A 24,974-nucleotide genomic window follows, 5' to 3' on the forward strand; every position below is an offset into this window, starting at 1 on the left:
TCGTGGTTTTGGGGTGTGACAGATATCAAGTCATTATACATTATTGTTCAAAGCTCCTAGATACCTTGCATAAACATACTTGAACAACAACATACATTCCAGTTAGCTATCATAGGGATAGTCAGACGATATCAAACAAGAGTCAGTTCATTCATGAGTCTATACTAATGCCTTACATGATACATGATTACACTTACATAGGATTCTATGATACATTACATATACTTACTTGTTACATGAACACACTTACATGAATTCTAGACAGGGACACTTGTTAATAAGTACATGGTTCTGTACTTACTTACCTTGGAATACTTGAGCTTAGATCCAAGAGGATGATTTATTAGTATTTACTGTATAAATTGTCTTTCCTATTCCCGTTCGAGGGGATGTTTTCAGCGGGACTTACCATTCCGAATCTCCCTGATTAGCGCCAGTGAGAGATGGCGTCTACGGATGTCTAAGGTAGTCACTTGATTTGTGGTCAGTGACGGGACTTACTATCCCTCCGCCCGCTGTTGCAACAGTGGACGAGATGTGAATCTTCGGAGGATCATTAATTTGACGATCTACGTCAAGAGATCGATGCCGGGACTAACCCTCCTTCCATCCTGCTGTTGCTACAGAGGATGAGGGGACACTCTTCGGATGTTCCTCCGGGTCTATCTTTCGTTTCATGCGATGTAGTGTTGGTCCTAGTACCCAGTGACAACACTTACCATATCATATTTTTCCTATTTACTTTATTCTGTGACACATTCACATAAACGATGAGTTAGACTAAGCACTTTTAGTACTAGTCTACACAAAGGAAAAATACCTCATACATACAAACATTTGAGTCTTGGTAGAAGACTGCACTTCATACATACAAAACATTCGAGTCTTGGTAGAAGACTGCACTTCATTCATACAAAACATTCGAGTCTTGGTAGAAGACTACACTTCATACTTATAGAAAATAAGGGTTTTTCTAGGGATTTCATACTTACCTCAACATTTTCACTTAAAGGTTTTTCATGGCATTCATAGCAGGTTTTCACAAAAAAAGCAATGACACTTATATACTTATGAACTCACCAGCTTTAAAGTTGATACTCTCTTTCAAAATAACTTGTATTCTCAGGTCGCCAGTAGACAGGTACGGAGGACAGGTTTGAGAAGACGCAGCAGACAAGTCTCGTCTTTTATTTTGATTGTATATTTTTGGTGTCTTATTACAATGAAAGAACACACATGTATAAAACTTTACTTATAATGCAATGGATGATGTTGTTGCTTGTTTATTATATTACACTGTTGTGAAACTATACATGACGTCCTACACCCCTGAACGTTTCCGCCGTTCGTGGTTTTGGGGTGTGACAGATATCAAGTCATTATACATTATTGTTCAAAGCTCCTAGATACCTTGCATAAACATACTTGAACAACAACATACATTCCAGTTAGCTATCATAGGGATAGTCAGACGATATCAAACAAGAGTCAGTTCATTCATGAGTCTATACTAATGCCTTACATGATACATGATTACACTTACATAGGATTCTATGATACATTACATATACTTACTTGTTACATGAACACACTTACATGAATTCTAGACAGGGACACTTGTTAATAAGTACATGGTTCTGTACTTACTTACCTTGGAATACTTGAGCTTAGATCCAAGAGGATGATTTATTAGTATTTACTGTGTAAATTGTCTTTCCTATTCCCGTTCGAGGGGATGTTTTCAGCGGGACTTACCATTCCGAATCTCCCTGATTAGCGCCAGTGAGAGATGGCGTCTACGGATGTCTAAGCTAGTCACTTGATTTGTGGTCAGTGACGGGACTTACTATCCCTCCGCCCGCTGTTGCAACAGTGGACGAGATGTGAATCTTCGGAGGATCAATAAGTTGACGATCTACGTCAAGAGATCGATGCAGGGACTAACCCTCCTTCCATCCTGCTGTTGCTACAGAGGATGGGGGGACACTCTTCGGATGTTCCTCCGGGTCTATCTTTCGTTTCATGCGATGTAGTGTTGGTCCTAGTACCCAGTGACAACACTTACCATATCATATTTTTCCTGTTTACTTTATTCTGTGACACTTTCACATAAACAATGAGTTAGACTAAGCACTTTTAGTACTAGTCTACACAAAGGAAAAATACCTCATACATACAAACATTTGAGTCTTGGTAGAAGACTGCACTTCATACATACAAAACATTCGAGTCTTGGTAGAAGACTGCACTTCATTCATACAAAACATTCGAGTCTTGGTAGAAGACTACACTTCATACTTATAGAAAATAAGGGTTTTTCTAGGGATTTCATACTTACCTCAACATTTTCACTTAAAGGTTTTTCATGGCATTCATAGCAGGTTTTCACAAAAAAAGCAATGACACTTATATACTTATGAACTCACCAGCTTTAAAGTTAATACTCTCTTTCAAAATAACTTGTATTCTCAGGTCGCCAGTAGACAGGTACGGAGGACAGGTTTGAGAAGACGCAGCAGACAAGTCTCGTCTTTTATTTTGATTGTATATTTTTGGTGTCTTATTACAATGAAAGAACACACATGTATAAAACTTTACTTATAATGCAATGGATGATGTTGTTGCTTGTTTATTATAGTACACTGTTGTGATATTGTACATGACGTCCTACACCCCTGAACGTTTCCGCCGTTCGTGGTTTTGGGGTGTGACAGATATCAAGTCATTATACATTATTGTTCAAAGCTCCTAGATACCTTGCATAAACATACTTGAACAACAACATACATTCCAGTTAGCTATCATAGGGATAGTCAGACGATATCAAACAAGAGTCAGTTCATTCATGAGTCTATACTAATGCCTTACATGATACATGATTACACTTACATAGGATTCTATGATACATTACATATACTTACTTGTTACATGAACACACTTACATGAATTCTAGACAGGGACACTTGTTAATAAGTACATGGTTCTGTACTTACTTACCTTGGAATACTTGAGCTTAGATCCAAGAGGATGATTTATTAGTATTTACTGTATAAATTGTCTTTCCTATTCCCGTTCGAGGGGATGTTTTCAGCGGGACTTACCATTCCGAATCTCCCTGATTAGCGCCAGTGAGAGATGGCGTCTACGGATGTCTAAGGTAGTCACTTGATTTGTGGTCAGTGACGGGACTTACTATCCCTCCGCCCGCTGTTGCAACAGTGGACGAGATGTGAATCTTCGGAGGATCATTAATTTGACGATCTACGTCAAGAGATCGATGCCGGGACTAACCCTCCTTCCATCCTGCTGTTGCTACAGAGGATGAGGGGACACTCTTCGGATGTTCCTCCGGGTCTATCTTTCGTTTCATGCGATGTAGTGTTGGTCCTAGTACCCAGTGACAACACTTACCATATCATATTTTTCCTATTTACTTTATTCTGTGACACATTCACATAAACGATGAGTTAGACTAAGCACTTTTAGTACTAGTCTACACAAAGGAAAAATACCTCATACATACAAACATTTGAGTCTTGGTAGAAGACTGCACTTTATACATACAAAACATTCGAGTCTTGGTAGAAGACTGCACTTCATTCATACAAAACATTCGAGTCTTGGTAGAAGACTACACTTCATACTTATAGAAAATAAGGGTTTTTCTAGGGATTTCATACTTACCTCAACATTTTCACTTAAAGGTTTTTCATGGCATTCATAGCAGGTTTTCACAAAAAAAGCAATGACACTTATATACTTATGAACTCACCAGCTTTAAAGTTAATACTCTCTTTCAAAATAACTTGTATTCTCAGGTCGCCAGTAGACAGGTACGGAGGACAGGTTTGAGAAGACGCAGCAGACAAGTCTCGTCTTTTATTTTGATTGTATATTTTTGGTGTCTTATTACAATGAAAGAACACACATGTATAAAACTTTACTTATAATGCAATGGATGATGTTGTTGCTTGTTTATTATAGTACACTGTTGTGATATTGTACATGACGTCCTACACCCCTGAACGTTTCCGCCGTTCGTGGTTTTGGGGTGTGACAGATATCAAGTCATTATACATTATTGTTCAAAGCTCCTAGATACCTTGCATAAACATACTTGAACAACAACATACATTCCAGTTAGCTATCATAGGGATAGTCAGACGATATCAAACAAGAGTCAGTTCATTCATGAGTCTATACTAATGCCTTACATGATACATGATTACACTTACATAGGATTCTATGATACATTACATATACTTACTTGTTACATGAACACACTTACATGAATTCTAGACAGGGACACTTGTTAATAAGTACATGGTTCTGTACTTACTTACCTTGGAATACTTGAGCTTAGATCCAAGAGGATGATTTATTAGTATTTACTGTATAAATTGTCTTTCCTATTCCCGTTCGAGGGGATGTTTTCAGCGGGACTTACCATTCCGAATCTCCCTGATTAGCGCCAGTGAGAGATGGCGTCTACGGATGTCTAAGGTAGTCACTTGATTTGTGGTCAGTGACGGGACTTACTATCCCTCCGCCCGCTGTTGCAACAGTGGACGAGATGTGAATCTTCGGAGGATCATTAATTTGACGATCTACGTCAAGAGATCGATGCCGGGACTAACCCTCCTTCCATCCTGCTGTTGCTACAGAGGATGAGGGGACACTCTTCGGATGTTCCTCCGGGTCTATCTTTCGTTTCATGCGATGTAGTGTTGGTCCTAGTACCCAGTGACAACACTTACCATATCATATTTTTCCTATTTACTTTATTCTGTGACACATTCACATAAACGATGAGTTAGACTAAGCACTTTTAGTACTAGTCTACACAAAGGAAAAATACCTCATACATACAAACATTTGAGTCTTGGTAGAAGACTGCACTTTATACATACAAAACATTCGAGTCTTGGTAGAAGACTGCACTTCATTCATACAAAACATTCGAGTCTTGGTAGAAGACTACACTTCATACTTATAGAAAATAAGGGTTTTTCTAGGGATTTCATACTTACCTCAACATTTTCACTTAAAGGTTTTTCATGGCATTCATAGCAGGTTTTCACAAAAAAAGCAATGACACTTATATACTTATGAACTCACCAGCTTTAAAGTTAATACTCTCTTTCAAAATAACTTGTATTCTCAGGTCGCCAGTAGACAGGTACGGAGGACAGGTTTGAGAAGACGCAGCAGACAAGTCTCGTCTTTTATTTTGATTGTATATTTTTGGTGTCTTATTACAATGAAAGAACACACATGTATAAAACTTTACTTATAATGCAATGGATGATGTTGTTGCTTGTTTATTATAGTACACTGTTGTGATATTGTACATGACGTCCTACACCCCTGAACGTTTCCGCCGTTCGTGGTTTTGGGGTGTGACAGATATCAAGTCATTATACATTATTGTTCAAAGCTCCTAGATACCTTGCATAAACATACTTGAACAACAACATACATTCCAGTTAGCTATCATAGGGATAGTCAGACGATATCAAACAAGAGTCAGTTCATTCATGAGTCTATACTAATGCCTTACATGATACATGATTACACTTACATAGGATTCTATGATACATTACATATACTTACTTGTTACATGAACACACTTACATGAATTCTAGACAGGGACACTTGTTAATAAGTACATGGTTCTGTACTTACTTACCTTGGAATACTTGAGCTTAGATCCAAGAGGATGATTTATTAGTATTTACTGTATAAATTGTCTTTCCTATTCCCGTTCGAGGGGATGTTTTCAGCGGGACTTACCATTCCGAATCTCCCTGATTAGCGCCAGTGAGAGATGGCGTCTACGGATGTCTAAGGTAGTCACTTGATTTGTGGTCAGTGACGGGACTTACTATCCCTCCGCCCGCTGTTGCAACAGTGGACGAGATGTGAATCTTCGGAGGATCATTAATTTGACGATCTACGTCAAGAGATCGATGCCGGGACTAACCCTCCTTCCATCCTGCTGTTGCTACAGAGGATGAGGGGACACTCTTCGGATGTTCCTCCGGGTCTATCTTTCGTTTCATGCGATGTAGTGTTGGTCCTAGTACCCAGTGACAACACTTACCATATCATATTTTTCCTATTTACTTTATTCTGTGACACATTCACATAAACGATGAGTTAGACTAAGCACTTTTAGTACTAGTCTACACAAAGGAAAAATACCTCATACATACAAACATTTGAGTCTTGGTAGAAGACTGCACTTTATACATACAAAACATTCGAGTCTTGGTAGAAGACTGCACTTCATTCATACAAAACATTCGAGTCTTGGTAGAAGACTACACTTCATACTTATAGAAAATAAGGGTTTTTCTAGGGATTTCATACTTACCTCAACATTTTCACTTAAAGGTTTTTCATGGCATTCATAGCAGGTTTTCACAAACAAAGCAATGACACTTATATACTTATGAACTCACCAGCTTTAAAGCTGATACTCTCTTTCAAAATAACTTGTATTCTCAGGTCGCCAGTAGACAGGTACGGAGGACAGGTTTGAGAAGACGCAGCAGACAAGTCTCGTCTTTTATTTTGATTGTATATTTTTGGTGTCTTATTACAATGAAAGAACACACATGTATAAAACTTTACTTATAATGCAATGGATGATGTTGTTGCTTGTTTATTATATTACACTGTTGTGATACTGTACATGACGTCCTACACCCCTGAACGTTTCCGCTGTTCGTGGTTTTGGGGTGTGACAGATTGGTATCAGAGCATTGTTTATAGTGAATATAGTATATCAACCCATAAAAGATATACTAACTATAAATACATGGGATTAAAACACTCTGTCTAAGAGTTATACTTTTAAATAATAAAATATTTAACAATGTATACGTGCCTGCATTCATACTAAAATCAGTGTCACAACGACAAGAACAAAAGTATTACGATTGTTGGATATCACAAGTAAGCCTGGGGATATATAGTCAGTCTTGGGAATGGCATAGCCTGATCAACTATGCTGGTCCAAGGAGTGAGTAGCATATGCCGAAGAATGGTTGTGATGTGGCAACAAGTCTAAAAACTTACCAACACAACCACAAAGAAATACCATATGGGTATTTGATCTTACTGTAATTATCTTAGTTAGTTCGTTTATTTTTAGCTATCTCTTATATCCCTTTTCTCGCGTAGATTAAGATGGCTGGATTTCACCACGGCGATCCGTACTTTCCGAACCAAGGCAATGTTGGTTGGCTAGAGGCAGAGCCAGAAGATGATCACCCAATCCCTTTGGATGATCACCATGCTGAGGGCTTTTCCGATAGTTCCGACTCAGAGCCAGAAGTCAATAACCTACCCCCGGCTGCTCAAAACCCAAACCTGAACCCTCGCCCCATGTTTCAAGGACCCACACCTCTGTGGGCCACTAACTTGATAACATGGAGTCAGGAGCAGGGTCAGCCCATTCCCTACAACGGAGACCGAAGTTTCTACAACCTCACAGAAGGAAGTTTTGCCGATAGAGTCCTACCAATCATGGTGCGTAGGATGTCTAGGAACTCGATAATAGCCCAAGCGGCTGTCGATCAAGTCTTGGAAGTTGACGCCAACTCAGGTGTTAACACTGTCCACATTCGCCAGCTAGAGTCTGCTCATGAAAGGACTCTGGTCCGTAATGCAAATCTGCAAAGGGAACTTGCTGAAACCCGAGCTGAAGTTAGAGAACTTCGAGCTCAACAAGCAAGGTCGGACAGGCGTATAAGGGACATCGAACGTCTACTGTCGGAATCAAGGACTCATGCTAGTAGCTCTCGTCGCCGATAGAATGTCGTTATCTCATCTTTTGGATATAACCTATTTTATGTAAAACTATGGTCTAATTTCCTGTCTATATAAATCTTAGAACTGTTAGGTCTTTGTTTAATCTTAAGTCTATCAAGATTTTCCATCTTGGTTGACGTAAGGCCTACTTCTAGGCCATTTTTCCCGAACTTGTTACATCTGTAATTCCAGTTTTATTGACAGATATCTAATCTTATGGAAATTATTATCCAACTGTTATCTTCTTCATTTAGTCATGCTATTCTTTCTGTTGTTGGACTATGGCGATTTAGTCCATGAGACACATTCATTTATCATTTATTCTTATCCATGTGGTCATCTTTTAAATGTATACTTAAAGATGCCGCCACGTAGGAATCCTAGGAGGAATCCAAACAACGAAGCACCTATACCACCACCTCCACCACCACCTGTACCTCTTCAACCACCAAATCCTTTTGATGACACTATGTTCCAGGCAGCTTTCACAGCAGTAGTTGCCGCTGCTGTGTCAGCAATCAACGCTCCTGCCCCTAGTGGATCAAGAACAGGTGCACCACCCTCAAACCACGGCGAAAGCCATGGACACCCTCGGGAATGCACCTACAAGGATTTTACTAACGCCAAACCCCACAGCTTCAACGGAACTGGGGGTGTTATGGTGTTGAGACAATGGATCGAGAAGATGGAATCTGTCTTCGAGATCTGCTCATGCCAAGAAGGCAGCAAGGTCAAGTTCGCAGCTTGTACCTTCTCTGACCGAGCACTAACATGGTGGAACAGCCATGTTAACTATCTAACTCTGACGGTGGCGTATTCCATTGGCTGGGAGAAGTTGAAAGAGATGTTAATGAAAGAATACTGTCCTCGAGGCGAAATACAAAAGCTCGAGCAAGAATTCTGGGGTCTACAAATGGTTGGATCCGACAGCACTACCTACACAAATAGGTTTTGTGATTTGGCGAACTTATGCCCCGACATGGTTGCTCTCCAGAGCAAAAAGATCGAGAGTATATCTGGGGACTGTCGCCCCAGATCCAGTCAAGTGTGATCGCTTCCAGGCCTATTACTTTTGATAGTGCCAAGGAACTAGCACAATCCCTCATCGATCACAGGAAACCCCAGATCACATCAATCCCTACACCTGTACCACAGAAGACCCACCCCGACTACGTTAAGAAGGGGTGGAACAAAAGGAAAAGAGGGGCTCCGCAAGGATCCTCCAATAAACAACAACATGTGGCGATCAATGCTGCCACAGTGACTCCTGTAGTCCCTGCGAACCCCTTTCCAGCAAAAACTTATGCGGGAACTCTTCCAAAGTGCACCAAGTGCAGTTACCACCACCACAGAACTTGCAGGGAGATGCAGTGCTCTAAATGCAACAAGAAGGGACACACCGTCCGCTTCTGCAAAATTCCAACAGCTCAAGCTGCTCAAGTTCCTAACGCCGGTATGGGCCAAGCTTGCTACGGATGTGGCGAAGTGGGCCATTACAAGAGGAACTGCCCTAAAGCAGGGATGGCTGGAGGAGTGGGAAGAGTTATGGCTCTAGGCCACGAGGAAGCAGTAGCTGATCCAACGATAGTTACTGGTACGTTCCTCCTTGATAACTCCTATGCTTGCATACTTTTCGATAGTGGAGCCGAGAAAAGTTTTGTGAGTCACAAATTTGCACACCTGCTTAAACAAAAACCATGTGCATTAGATAGTTCATTCACGGTAGAAATGGCTAACGGGAAAACAGAGAGTACAAACTGCACATACATAGGTTGTACTTTAACTTTAGATAGCCATACTTTCAAGATAGATCTTATGCCAGTTACCATTAAATGTTTCGACGTTATCATCGGTATGGATTGGTTGAGTCTTTTGCGTGCCGACATTATGTGCTTCAAAAAAGCAGTCCGTCTTAACCTTCCTAACAACGAAACCTTAACTATCTACGGCGACAAACCTAGTACTAGCCTTCGCATCATTTCGTGCATTCAAGCACAAAAGTGTTTGCGGAAGGAGTACCATGCATTTCTCGCACACGTTGTCGATACCAGCCAAGAACAGAAAGACATCCAGAAAATCCCAGAAGTACGCGACTTTCCCGACATATTCCCAGAAGAACTTCCCGGTTTACCACCACAACACCAAGTCGAGTTCAGAATCGACTTAGTGCCAGGGGCTACCCCCGTAGCCAAATCTCCTTATCGTCTTGCACCGGCTGAAATGCAGGAGCTTTCCAGTCAACTTAACGAACTTCTCAAGAAGGGATTCATTCGACCAAGCTTCTCACCATGGGGAGCACCGGTCTTGTTCGTCAAGAAGAAAGATGGATCGTTTTGCATGTGCATCGACTATAGAGAACTCAACAAACTTACCATTAAAAATCGTTATCCCTTGCCCCGCATTGACAATTTATTTGATCAACTTCAAGGAGCCAACTACTTCTCGAAGATAGATCTGCGATCCGGATACCACCAACTACGAGTGTTAGAGGAAGATGTTCCCAAGACAGCCTTCCGAACTCGTTATGGGCACTACGAATTTGTAGTGATGCCATTCGGATTAACTAACGCGCCCGCAGTATTCATGGATCTGATGAATAGGGTGTGTCGTCCTTACTTAGATCAATTCGTCATCGTCTTCATTGATGACATACTAATCTACTCTCGAAGTAAGGAGGAGCATGGTCAACATCTCCGAAAAATCTTAGAAACATTGCGTGCGGAGAAGCTATACGCAAAGTTCTCGAAGTGCGAATTTTGGATTCGACGAGTCGAATTTTTGGGCCATGTGGTTAGCGAAGAAGGTATACACGTGGACCCTTCCAAAATTAAGGCCATCAAGAACTGGTCAGCACCAAAGACACCTACTGAAATTCGTCAATTTCTAGGTCTATTTGGCTACTATCGCAGATTCATTCAGAACTTCTCCAGCATAGCGAAACTTCTTACAACCCTGACCCAGAAAGGCGTGGCCTTCGACTGGGAGGAGAAACAGGAAAGAGCGTTCCAAACGCTCAAACGGGCCTTGTGCACCGCCCCGATACTATCCCTTCCCGAAGGAGTAGAAGACTTCATTGTCTATTGCGATGCATCCAATCAAGGACTCGGATGTGTTCTGATGCAGCGAGGTAAAGTCATCGCCTATGCCTCGAGACAGCTGAAGACACATGAGGTTAACTACACAACCCACGATCTCGAGCTAGGAGTAGTTGTGTTTGCTCTGAAGATCTGGCGACATTACCTATACGGTACCAAAAGCACGATCTTTACAGACCATAAGAGTCTACAACACATCTTCGACCAGAAAGAGCTCAACATGAGACAACGACGGTGGGTCGAGCTACTTAGTGATTACGAATGCGAAATTCGTTATCATCCGGGTAAAGCCAATGTAGTAGCCGACGCCCTAAGTCGGAAAGAATATACTGGTCGTAGAGTCAAATCTTTGACTCTAACCATCCATTCGCACTTGTCCACACAAATAAAGGAGGCTCAGCTCGACGCTTTGAAACCTGAAAATGTGGTGGGTGAATCCCTCAGAGGGATGGAAAAGAACTTGGAAGTCAAGGGTGGCAGAGCCTTATACCTCATGGATCGGATCTGGACACCGAAACACGGTGGCTTCAGAGACTTGGTCATAACGGAAGCTTACAACACTCGTTATTCCGTCCACCCGGGTTCAGATAAGATGTATCTGGATCTTAAAAAGCTATACTGGTGGCCTAACATGAAAGCAGATATTGCTACCTTCGTTAGCAAATGCCTTACTTGCGCAAAGGTCAAGGTCGAATACCAGAAACCCTCCGGTCTTCTACAACAACCGGAGATACCAGAATGGAAGTGGGAGCGGATCACTATGGACTTCATAACCAAGTTGCCCAAGACGACGAGTGGACTTGATTCCATATGGGTCATCGTCGATAGACTAACCAAGTCTGCACACTTCCTACCGATCAAGGAAACAGACAAGATGGAGAAACTTACCAGAACTTACATTAGGGAGATTGTAAGACTGCACGGTGTTCCTTTATCTATCATCTCAGACCGAGATAGTAGATTCACTTCGAGGTTCTGGCAGTCATTACAAAGTTCCCTAGGAACTAGGCTGGACATGAGTACAGCCTACCATCCACAGACCGACGGGCAAAGTGAGAGAACTATCCAAACCCTAGAAGATATGTTGCGTGCCTGTGTGATTGACTTTGGAAAAGCTTCGGATACTCATTTACCCCTTGTTGAATTCTCCTACAACAATACTTATCACACGAGCATCAAGGCAGCTCCATTCGAGGCCCTCTATGGCCGAAAGTGCAGATCCCCTCTGTGCTGGGCTGAAGTGGGTGATACCCAGTTAGCTAAGGGACGCGTTCCCGAAAGCACTCTCACGGGTCCGGAGATCATTCGGGAAACGACAGAGAAGATCGTTCAAATTCGTGAACGACTAAAAGCCTCTAGAGACCGACAGAAAAGCTACGCCGACAAGTGTAGGAAACCATTGGAGTTCCAGGTGGGCGACCGAGTCCTACTGAAATCTCACCCTGGAAGGGCTTGATACGCTTTGGAAAGCGTGGGAAGCTCAATCCAAGATACATAGCGCCTTTCGAGATTCTCGCGAGAATCGGCCCTATGGCATACAAGCTCAATCTACCGAAAGAACTCAGTAACGTACACCCTACCTTCCACGTGTCGAACTTGAAAAAGTGTCTATCTGACGAGACTCTTGTCATTCCACTCAACGAGATCGAGATCAACGAGAGCCTCAACTTCGTGGAGGAACCAGTAGAAATCATGGACCGAGAGGTCAAGCGAACAAAGCAGAGCCGTATCCCGATAGTGAAGGTGCGCTGGAACGCAAAGCGTGGACCGGAATTCACTTGGGAACGTGAGGATCAGATGAAACTGAAATACCCTCACCTTTTTGCCTAGTTATTCGTAATTTCTTAATTGCTTACATTCTAATTTCGGGACGAAATTCCTTCTAACGGGGGGATGATGTGACAACCCAAAATTCCCATTTGTACGAACAATATCTATTCAATAGAAGTCAGTCCAATTTCAGTGATTTTCAGACTTTTCCGAACAAGTTAGTGTACATAAGGGTTTACACTTTAGGAGATATCAGGAGAGTGGATGCTCCTGAGATTGTGAAATTTGGACATTTCAAGTTTCATAATGTTACAGTCTAAGTTCTAAAATAAAAGTATTTTATGTCAAAATATGTCAGGACTATAAATAGTTTTCTGAATTTGTTTAATTCATTATTCACAATTCCAACTAGAGAAAAGCCATTTTCTCTCTGACAGATCTTCGGGTTTTTATCCCAGATTGTGAGTAACTCTTTCTAGTAGTGTTAGATTAAATACTAGATGCATATAACATGATTTAGTGGGCTAAATCATGAGATCTAGGAGTTTACTCCCCAAGGTGTTCTTGGGCGGTAAACTCCAGAAACAAAGCCAAATCAGACATTGATGCTAGGATAAGGCCTTAGGACATTAGGGAAACACATTAGGGACAAGAAATCACACACAAAACCACCCAAGATTGGGAATTTACGGCCCAGAACTCTCTTAGGTCGTAAACTCCATTTCAAAGGGGTAAATGATGGTTTTTGGACTAAAGGACTTTAAGGCTTGCATCTAGATTAATTCCCAAGTAGCTTAAGGTCTTAAACACTTCAAATGACACAAAAGAAAGTGAGTTTACGGCCCAGAACTCTCCTAGGCCGTAAACTCCATATAAATGGACATAAAGGGTGTTTTCATTGCACCTAAAGCCCTAGACCTTTACAAGAAATTGTTCCAATTAAAATGAGGGACCAAAACTCACCAAAAATCACTTCTCAAAGTGAGTTTACGACCAAGAGAATGTTCTTGGGCCGTAAACTCAAAGAAATGGCACCAAAGTGTGCCTAGGGTCCTCATTTGCCTTAAACAATTATCTAGAACATGTCCTTCAAAAGAAAGAAGCTTGAAAACAACATAAACCACACCCCAAGGGAGTTTACGGCCGTAAACTCCAAGGGGAAATGGTCTTGAGGCCGTAAACTCCTATTTGGAGTACTTCTAGGCCTTAAACTCTTCCAAGAACATAGCCACTAGGTTAGAATAATTCTAGAAAGCACATTGGACTTCAAAACACACCAAACACACATGTTTGGGAGTTTACGACCGTAAACTCAAGATTTTACAACCGTAAACTCCATGTGTGATGATTTGTGGGGAGTAAACCCTCATATGGGGTCCTTTGGAAACCCTAAACTCAAGTACCTTGTCCCACAATTGCTTAGATGAAGTCCTTACGGCTTAAAACACTTATATAAAGTGTTATCTATGTCTAGGATGTCTTAAACTTTATCAATTAGTCTTTGTGTCTAATTGAGTGCATATATGTGTGATTATATGTTCATTAGGATCGTAGTGTGTGCACAAGTCCTCGCTTGACACCTAGCAATCCGATACCATTCAGTTCATTCCAATCACCAACTACAGGTGAGTTCATACCCCGTAATCAATGTTTTAAAGGATTTTAAATGCTTTAATGGGGGGAATACAAGTAGAAACAAACATGTTATTAAATCAGTTTCATGTATTTTATAACTATGTTTTCACTCAGTAGATTTCACATATTTCAAAAGAAGTCACGTGAAATGGTTTTCTATCTTAAAATACTTAGACAACAGAAGTATTAGTTTTGAATTGTATAATGACTTTAAGTCACTTTATATTATTGTTCAAAGCTCCTAGATACCTTGCATAAACATACTTGAACAACAACATACATTCCAGTTAGCTATCATAGGGATAGTCAGACGATATCAAACAAGAGTCAGTTCATTCATGAGTCTATACTAATGCCTTATATGATACATGATTACACTTACTTAGGATTCTATGATACATGAATATGTTTACATATACTTACTTGTTACATGAACACACTTACATGAATTCTAGACAGGGACACTTGTTAATAAGTACATGGTTCTGTACTTACTTACCTTGGAATACTTGAGCTTAGATCCAAGAGGATGATTTATTAGTATTTACTGTATAAATTGTCTTTCCTATTCCCGTTCGAGGGGATGTTTTCAGCAGGACTTACCATTCCGAATCTCCCTGATTAGCGCCAGTGAGAGATGGCGTCTACGGATGTCTAAGGTAGTCACTTGATTTGTAGTCAGTGACGGGACTTACTATCCCTCCGCCCGCTGTTGCAACAGTGGACGAGATGTGAATCTTCGGAGGATCATTAAGTTGACGATCTACGTCAAGAGATCGATGCAGGGACTAACCCTCCTTCCATCCTGCTGCTGCTACAGAGGATGAGGGGACACTCTTCGGATGTTCCTCCGGGTCTATCTTTCGTTTCATGCGATGTAGTGTTGGTCCTAGTACCCAGTGACAACACTTACCATATCATATTTTTCCTGTTTACTTTATTCTGTGACACATTCACATAAACGATGAGTTAGACTAAGCACTTTTAGTACTAGTCTACACAAAGGAAAAATACCTCATACATACAAACATTTGAGTCTTGGTAGAAGACTGCACTTCATACATACAAAACATTCGAGTCTTGGTAGAAGACTGCACTTCATTCATACAAAACATTCGAGTCTTGGTAGAAGACTACACTTCATACTTATAGAAAATAAGGGTTTTTCTAGGGATTTCATACTTACCTCAACATTTTCACTTAAAGGTTTTTCATGGCATTCATAGCAGGTTTTCACAAACAAAGCAATGACACTTATATACTTATGAACTCACCAGCTTTAAAGCTGATACTCTCTTTCAAAATAACTTGTATTCTCAGGTCGCCAGTAGACAGGTACGGAGGACAGGTTTGAGAAGACGCAGCAGACAAGTCTCGTCTTTTATTTTGATTGTATATTTTTGGTGTCTTATTACAATGAAAGAACACACATGTATAAAACTTTACTTATAATGCAATGGATGATGTTGTTGCTTGTTTATTATATTACACTGTTGTGATACTGTACATGACGTCCTACACCCCTGAACGTTTCCGCCGTTCGTGGTTTTGGGGTGTGACAATCTCTGCTGGAGCTAATCTATATAGGGAATTGGCGATTGGTGTGGCTCCAGGTATCAAATCGATCCGAAATTTGACTTGTCGTTCAGGTGGTATTCCCGGAAGGTCTTCGGTAAACACTTCAAGAAAATTGAACACCTCCGGTATGGATTTAATGTTCTTTTCTTCTTTCTTTTTATCCACTATATGAGCTAAAAAAGGCGTAGTTCATTTTGTGTAAACACTTATGTGCCTTGATACACGAGATGAGACGAAGGTTCGTACCGGGTTTATCATCATATATAACCAGGGTTTCGTTGTCGGGTAGGTGAAGGTGAACGGCCTTCTCGTAGCACATAATATCGGCATGGTGGGGGCTTAACCATTCCATGCCGATGATCATATAAAAACTCCTAATCGTAACCGGCATTTTGTCAACTCGAAAGGAGTGGTTATTTAAAGTTAGTGTGCATTCTATCAATACATCATTTATTTCATTATTGATAAAGTAATGGTACATAACTCTTTGGAAAATTGACCTTTATAGGGTCTACAATACATCAAGATAACAATCTGGCAGCATAACGGCCCTCCGAATAGTGTAATCACATAGACGTAGGGTCGGTCCTACATACAAAATAAAAGAAAGAGTTAGCACTAACGAATACCCAAATATCTAGTCTATCGTAGCTGGTGAGTATGATAGATCCTACTCACGTCAAGTAGGCCCCTGCAGTGCCTGGGATGAGGCAGAAGCACCCTGCAGCTTAGCTAGTCGGCGCTCGACTACCAGTACTCTCTCCTTAAGAGCGGCATGTCTCTCCTGATATTCCCTTACTTCCGCTCGCATGGTAGGTCCTCGATGAGTTAGTCCATAGGGTAGTAATCCCCCTCGAGGTCTCGAGTGCGTGCGACTGTGACCTCTATAACAGCTCTCATCTTCATAACTCGGTTGACCGTCGTCTGAGCCTGATCACCAATGCCTGAGATCCGAAGGACCATGACGGGAAGGGCCAGTCAGCGGGTCCTCCATTGCGAAGGTCATAAAATCCTCGTTCCATCCCAAAAGGTGGGCATTGTTCCTGATGACGGCTTCATCTTTCAAGGTCATATGCCCAGGTGGTGTAGGGTCATTATAGCCCCATCAGTGTACTGGTACCCTAGCCATGTAGGGAGGATCGATGACTTCGGACTCCACGTCCGACTCATCCTCCTAATACTCTTCTTCTTCCTCTACTTCTTCTTCAACTTCTTCCTCCGACTCATCCTCCGGTATCTCCTCAGGATCCTCCATGATCCATCATGTGTTTCCCTGATTGAGGAAGTAAGGATCTCTAGGGTGGTGAAAACCTATCATTGCGTTTGTACGAGAATATAAGCACAAGAGGACATATGGAAGATTCATAAAATGTTAAAATACTCCTATAATATTTTATGACTTTATGTTTTATTCTTAGATCCTTTTGGTTTCAAGTTGGTAAGTTTTAGATTTGTTGTCCACCTCGACCACTCCTAAACACATGGTGGTCATATCTCGAATAAATATAGTTGATCAAGCTATATTTACCCTAGATATGATTACATAATTGTCTAAGTTTAATCGCGATGTCCAACTCTTTTAAATACTTCTTATCATCACATTATTTTCTAATATGCATGTATCTATGTACACTTTTTATAAAATACTTATATTTTTAAAGTAAACTTTTAGTAAGAGTTTTTTAGTCCCATTGTATTTATATTTTTATAACTTATGGTTAGATATACTAGTTCACTATAAATAATGTTCTAATACCAATCTGTCACACCCCCGAACTAGGACGACAGAAACGTCCGGGGGCAGATGACGTCATTGTATAGTGTCATAGCAGTTGAATATAAATTAAACATAGCATCTCAAGCGGCATACATTGCGGATACAAACTTACATAGTTTACATATTGTACTTGTTCATGTGTTACACACAAGTGACCAAAAGTAAAATTTCATAATGCTGCATCACTTGATCTCAAAACAGAGTGGATTACCTGTTACTAGTTCCCTGAGAATACAAGTCATTTTGAAAAGCGTCAACTAAAAAGTTGGTGGGTTCATAAGCATATTTGTATAGAAATGGATTTATAACTGTTTAAAATGATTTTAGTATACTTTCAGAAAATCTGATATTATCTATTAAGTAACTTGTTAGTCTTATATCCAAAACTAAGAAAAAATGTATGTATGACTCTTCTATCTTTCCTCGTAAAATGATAATGTATGTGTGTTCCAAGAAAATCCAATATTTTCTTATAAGTAAACAATGGTCTTAAACCCTAAGACTGGAAATGTAAGCAGTTACATACTGAAGAAGATATGTAGTTTTGTATTTTAATAAAACCAGTGAAGTGTAAGCTTCCCGTAAACCAAAATTGTATTGTTAATCCCTAAGTGAGTTATTATAACCATGCTAATGTGACTGTTATGCCTGTACGGCGTTCTTCTGACGTCGGAATCGGTAAGATATTTGTCACCCTAGAGTGGCCCGTCTAGCTGTTGCGAACAACTTAGGTGTGGGGTTGTCAAGATCTATACACAACTATCTCGCTCTCCCTCCTGGAGACTCTAGTTATAATGCAAGACTTAAAATATACGCTAGTTAGGTACGGTGAAGTAAATGTCTCACTAGAGCATTAATAGATTTATGCGAACTACGACTCCCTTTCATTGTATAACGAAATAATTTCACTCTTTGAGAATTTATGACAATTATTTTATGTCACGCGTTTTATGAGTTCCATGACATACGTTTTATAACATGTGTCTTATAACACACGAACTATATTGTCATCAATTTGTTTTGTATACCATTTTATGTAAACTATTTATAATCACTTTATATAAATAGTCAATACGGAATATGTATAGTAGTAATATATGTTGGAAAAATGGCTTAATATTCTTGTGTTTAACCCAATCAAAATAGTGACGACAATAATTATGACCATTTTTAGTAGAAAAAGTTCATTTTTAGTAAAAATTTCCGAGAATTTGTAGTTTCACTTTTCATGTTTTACTGGTTAAAAATTTGTAACACCAAAATAATTTAGTTTGGTCGACTTTGTTGGGTCACAAGTTTTATAAAACCATATGATGTCCACAACATTTTTTTTCAACTTCTAATATATATAAAAGTAAGCCATATAGTTATCTAAGATCATACATATTTAGACTTGTATAAACATGTGTTCTCGTTATCTTTGAGTATATCGAATTTTAAACTCGATTTTAGTGTAATAAAAGTATTGATAACTAAATATGTCTCGATTTTTATGTGATTAACAAATGATATCCACCATTTTATACAAGAAATTGTTCCATATTCAACATATGATCATAATGCATGCAAATGTCCAATGGACAAACTCATTTTAAGTTATAACAAGGTTGTAACTCACGATTTTTATGTGTGTATGCATGAGGTTTTCGGTATCATATGCACAAATCATTCCATAAACAAGTTGGTTCATGTAAATATCCATTGGTTAAACACAACTTTACTAGTATTCCCCCTCCCCCCACCCCCCCCCCCCCCCGTGAAAAGCATGAAAAACAAGAAAAACTTGGGTCTATGAAGCTCACCTTGGTTATTTTGTGTGTGGTAGGGAGGAGAGTGAGGAAGATTTCGAGCCTATATTTGTGCTTGAAGGGCTTCTTGAAGATATTGATGTTCTAGGATCCTAGCACACGAAAAATGAGTGTGTAAACTTGGAGATTCTAGCTTAAAGGGCTCTAAATCCGACTTGGAGATGAGTATGTTGAAGAAGCTTGAACTTGCTCTAGGGAATGTTTGAGAAAATGTGGAAATGGTGAGAGGGAAGAGGCCTCTCGGCCGTAACCCTTAAATGGTGAGGGGTAGGACCTTTTCTTGATGTATGATGGGTAATAGGGTGCCATGCATGGAGGCAAGGAAGGTAATTGTATGTATAGCATGGAAGCATGAAGGGTAAAGTAGTGTAAGGCATGAGGTATCATCCCATTTGTGCAAACTCTTTTTTTTGTCCCATGCCCAACCAAAGCCTCATAAAGTTTTCGACCTTCACCGGCTTTCCAATAGGGTTCTTGGTCATTGGTTTGGCCAATCCAAGAGTTTTCGGGATTTTAGTGGGTATGGGGCTTCGAGCATAATTTGGCCCAATAAGAAGGTTTTCGGTTTCAATAAGGCCCAAAGGAAAAATGGTTTTCGGCCTAGTGTTTACTTGGGCTAAGAACTCCTAAGCACAAGCCCAAAAATTAACTTGGGTTTAGCTATTAGATCAAACTAGTGCTTGTAACAGGATATTACAACTTGATTCTTAGTGTATGCACATATGTATTCATATAACATTGCTATTTTTGAAATTCAATAATCTAATGCAACAAGGTTTCATAGAAGAATTGTTTGTACATGAATATAATCTTGACCCTAATTTTGCTAGTTGTGACAGGTTTTCAACCCACAATAGTATAGTTAATATGCTTAATTATCAAACAATTAACCTAATTACTCATCCTTGTTTTATTATTCATTATGTCCTAAGGATTTATCCTATGGGTCATTTCCTACATCATATTTACTTATCATTGCATACATTGCATTTCATTATATGTTTGTTGCTAAGGAATTTTCCTAAGGATCATCGCCTACATCGCATAGATATTACTGTTTCGGGGATTACTCCCCTAATACGTGTCTAATAAGGATTAGAGAATTATGACATGAAACCATAGTTACTACATAACATGAACTCGCAATTCATCGCATACATGTTATGAGTCCGCCGGTGTTTCCACATGACTTGTTTAGATTAGTCAAGGTCGCCATCTATACTCTGGTCGATGACTACATCGCAACATCGCAAGTCAAGGAGGCATTGCAGCCTATTTATAGCAAAAATTGGGGGCAGCCTATTTATAGCCAAAATTAGGGTGCACATTGTGAAATGGGGTGCAGGTCGCGTATTTTGAGGCCACGTGTCCCCATCCGTTTTGTACCATGTGTCTCCCCATCCGTTTTGTACCATGCGTCAGGCACCTACCACGCGTGGTGCAAATGTAGCTTTTGTAAATTTCTTAACTTCTTCATACAAACTTCGTTTGTAACATTCTTTAGACTTCATCGTCTAGTTTTGACTTTCATACAAACTCCGTTTTTTGCATTCTTTTAATCAAATTTCCTATGTTATAGAGTATTACGATTTTTTCTTTTGGTGACTTTAGCTAAAAGTCAACCATTCTTTTCGTAGTTTTTTTATGTCACACATTCCTTGTGTGCGACACACTTTTATATCTTTATAAAAATTATATCTAATTCATACGGAGTGAGATTTTTACGAAACAAATTGCGGACAATCATCCTAACCGCGCGCGGGCCGGGCTTAGAGTGCGTGAAACTCATCACTACCTCATAAGGGAGTTGAGACCATAGCATGTAATTTATATTTTCGGGATCGGAACGATATATATATATATATATATATATATATATATATATATATATATATGTGTGTGTGTGTGTGTGTGTGTGTGTGTGTGTTTGTATTTGTGCGTGCGTGCGTGTGTGTGTGTGTTTTGACACATTTATTTTTACGATTTGTGGATGATACTATTGATTTTTCCTATTTTTCTTAATACGAAACTTATATTATATCTTAAATGTCTAGCCTGATTTTGCATGCGTTACATTATTTATTACAAATCATAATAAAGTTAAATTCAAACCATAGCAAGTACATTAATACCTGTAGTAAATTTTAATACTATTATAGCTTTTATAAAAATTTTAGATAGTTGAGAACAAAATAAATTTTTTTTTTGGAAAGACAAAATATCATGTTATTAATCTAATCCTAAAAACCATCTATGTCTCGTATACAAAAGAAGCTATATAAAAAATTAACCATTATAGTTGCTATTTAATTTGAGAGGTTAAAATTAAAAAAATAATGATGTGATATTTACTTTTAAGTCATACTATTTAATTTATGGTTAAAGTTAAATAATAATAATAATATGATACGTATAGCTCAAACCATTAAAAATACTTTTCTTAAACGAATATATCATGTACTCTTTGTCTGATTGAATATATCAGCATATTGATCATTTCTTTGCATCATGCTCTTTAGCATGAAATTAGTTGTTGGTGGTATTTTGACTATTTTCGAAATCCTAAGTTCTCCTTGGCTAAAGATTCGATTATTTCAGTGGATCACTCTCGATTGAAGAAGAGTCGCCGAAAATACTTTGATGCGGTAATTTTTACGGTTTTTGGGTTTTGCAGGTCTTCCAAAATACTTAGCTATGTGAGTCCATAAATACTAAAAAAATGTCTTAATTGATAGAATAATATTTTATTTGTTTTCTGTATGTTAAATAGTGGTCATAAAATCAACATAAAATGTATTGATTGGCTTAAATATATTCCATTGTCGTAATTAGCTTGGCTTATTGCAATCTTTTTAATAAAATAAACCCCTTTAAAAAAGTGAAAGGTTTTTAACTAACAAAATGAGGCATCTAGCCTTCAGCAATATCATCAACTAAAACACATTTTAAAGTCAATGAGTTCTAACCTAATACCCAAACAGAGCTACCTGGGAATCTTAAATGATTGATCGTTTTTTAATTACCAACAAACGTTTGACTATCTTCGTCACTTAATTCCTACTTATATTTATTTATTTACAAAATTAAGATTTTATTTTATTTATTTATTTTTTTATTTCTTTTTAAAGATTCTCAAGTACAATTAGTTGTTTTCGTAGTTGTTCCAAAGGAAAAATAATGTCAAGAATCATACTATCGATCAGGTTTGGTAAAGGTCACATGGATAAGCAATTTGATTAGCATATATGTTGACCAAAACTAATGTTAAATATGATAGAAATAATTAAGTAATGTTTATTTATTAAACAAAAATTAATAAAATATAATGGAAATAAATTATTATTACTAGGGTGTGGTTGAGGTGTTGCAATTATTGGGGCACATGACATCAACTTGTTAACCACAAAACCCACACCAACCAATTTATGTTTGTATTTTTTGGAAAAATAAAATATGTCACTAGATCAACTTCACTTCAAATATAAAAAAGCAACGTCACAAGGTGGAATGCATTAGAGAATCCCACTTATTAATTTTTCTACTCGTTCGAAAAATATTTGATGTAAAGAATATACCTTATTAGATGATAACGATTTACCTTTACAAAAAAATCTTAAAAGTTATTATATATTAACGTTTACTTGTAGGTAAAATGATCTTTAACGTTTGATATAATGATACAACTTTTGAGAGGTTTATTATTATTATTTTTTTAACCGACAAATTTAATATATTCTAACCTAACACATCTAATTTCACTTATGTCCACAACCGGACTTGAACTCCCGACCTCAAAGATAGAAGGAAACACATAATACCGTTAGGCTAGAAACCATTTGGTTTTCGAAATGTTTATCTGAGGTAAAGTTTTCTTTTAAAGTTAACGATATTTAATAGACTTAATACAATTAATATATAAGTTAATAAGGTAAGGGCAATTGAAGGGCACAAGTTCTTATCTATATCTTGAATATTCAAATTTTAGAGTTCTAGAAAAAAGTGATGTAGTGTCGTTTGCAAAAACAATAGCATTAATTTTGATTATATAAAAGACGTCGGTGTTTCGATTTCTTAGATTCATTGAGACTCATGATACATTTTGAGATTGAACTATTTCAATGATATAATCAAAATCTCAATTGGATAAAACTCAATAATTTTCAAGAACAGAGAATGAAGATTGTATGATTATTGTGTGTACCAAATTTGTATGACCAATAAACAAGAAATAAACAGTGTCTAAAAACCTAAGAAAAAGTGTAATATTAACAAGGGAAAATGACACACTAGACCTACGATGTTTTGCACATTTGCTCATTCAGTCTCTTAAGTTATTTATTTGTCTTTTAAAGGAACAAAGTTATTAGTGAACTGTCTTTTTAGACTCTCTACCTTTAGTAGCCATTTTCTTTGTTCCAGTTATGCATTTTTTCCATTTCAAAGTTAGAATTAGATTGTAAAAGCTAAATTCACAGGCATGTAAACCAGAAAAACGTTGTTGGAGTGTATCGCCTTCTACAAACGAAGATTGTATCGACTTCTTCAATCAAATATCCCTGATCGTTCCTTGTATGAACTTCGACTGCTTTCTCTTTCTACATACTAATCTTCCTTGTTGTTTTGTAAACGTAAAATCATAACTTTAATTGTGATGGATGGATATGAATCTCGATGAAAATCTAGGTGTGAAGGAACGTGTTAATGATGGGGGAGGAAGGAGAAAGTCGAGAGGTTCCGATTTTGCCAAAAACCAAAAAAAAAAACCATTATCATTGATCGATAACAAGTTTAGTTCTAAGATACATCAAATTACAGTTTTTAAACAATTATGAAAAACCAAAAGTTAATTGAGCAATAAAAAAATCTTCAGCTTTTGATTTTGGCTTAGCACCTCCTTCAAGCAAATCTTCATGCTTCGATTTTAGATTACATGTTAAATATGACTTGAGCATTTGGTGCATTTGGTTCATGCTTATGGAGAATTTGGAGCACTTGGAACTTATTAGAAATTGGGGTATAATAAGGCTTGGAATTCTGAGAATTGTGTAAAACACTTTCAGATTAAAGCATTTGGGTGGTACTCCCAATATTCTTTAATCAGATAAGACTCAGAGAGACAAAAATTTAGAATGCTTTGATGATGATTTCGCCTGTACCATAAAAAGAGACCAAAAACCGAATTTATGATCTTTGTCTGAAAACTGTCATATGACAGTTTCAAAACTGTCACAAACTGTAAAAACTGAAATAAAACGGAAGTTTGGATAAGGGTCAAACAATGGTCAATTCTCTGAAAATACGATTTTCTAATGCATTTTTTATATAGCAGCTTGACCCCAGCCAGGGGCTCTGCCCCTTGGACCCCACTCCCAGGGGCGCTGCCCCCGGACCCCCATTCGTTTAGGGGCTTCGCCCCTAAATGACAGTGTACTTTGAAAACATGATCAAACTTAAACAAGTGTGTACTCCACACCTTCCTTACATGCTTAATAT

Source organism: Lactuca serriola, chromosome 4 (assembly GCF_051521515.1).
Source record: "Lactuca serriola cultivar US96UC23 chromosome 4, Lser_US96UC23_V15, whole genome shotgun sequence".
Lineage (NCBI taxonomy): Eukaryota > Viridiplantae > Streptophyta > Magnoliopsida > Asterales > Asteraceae > Lactuca > Lactuca serriola.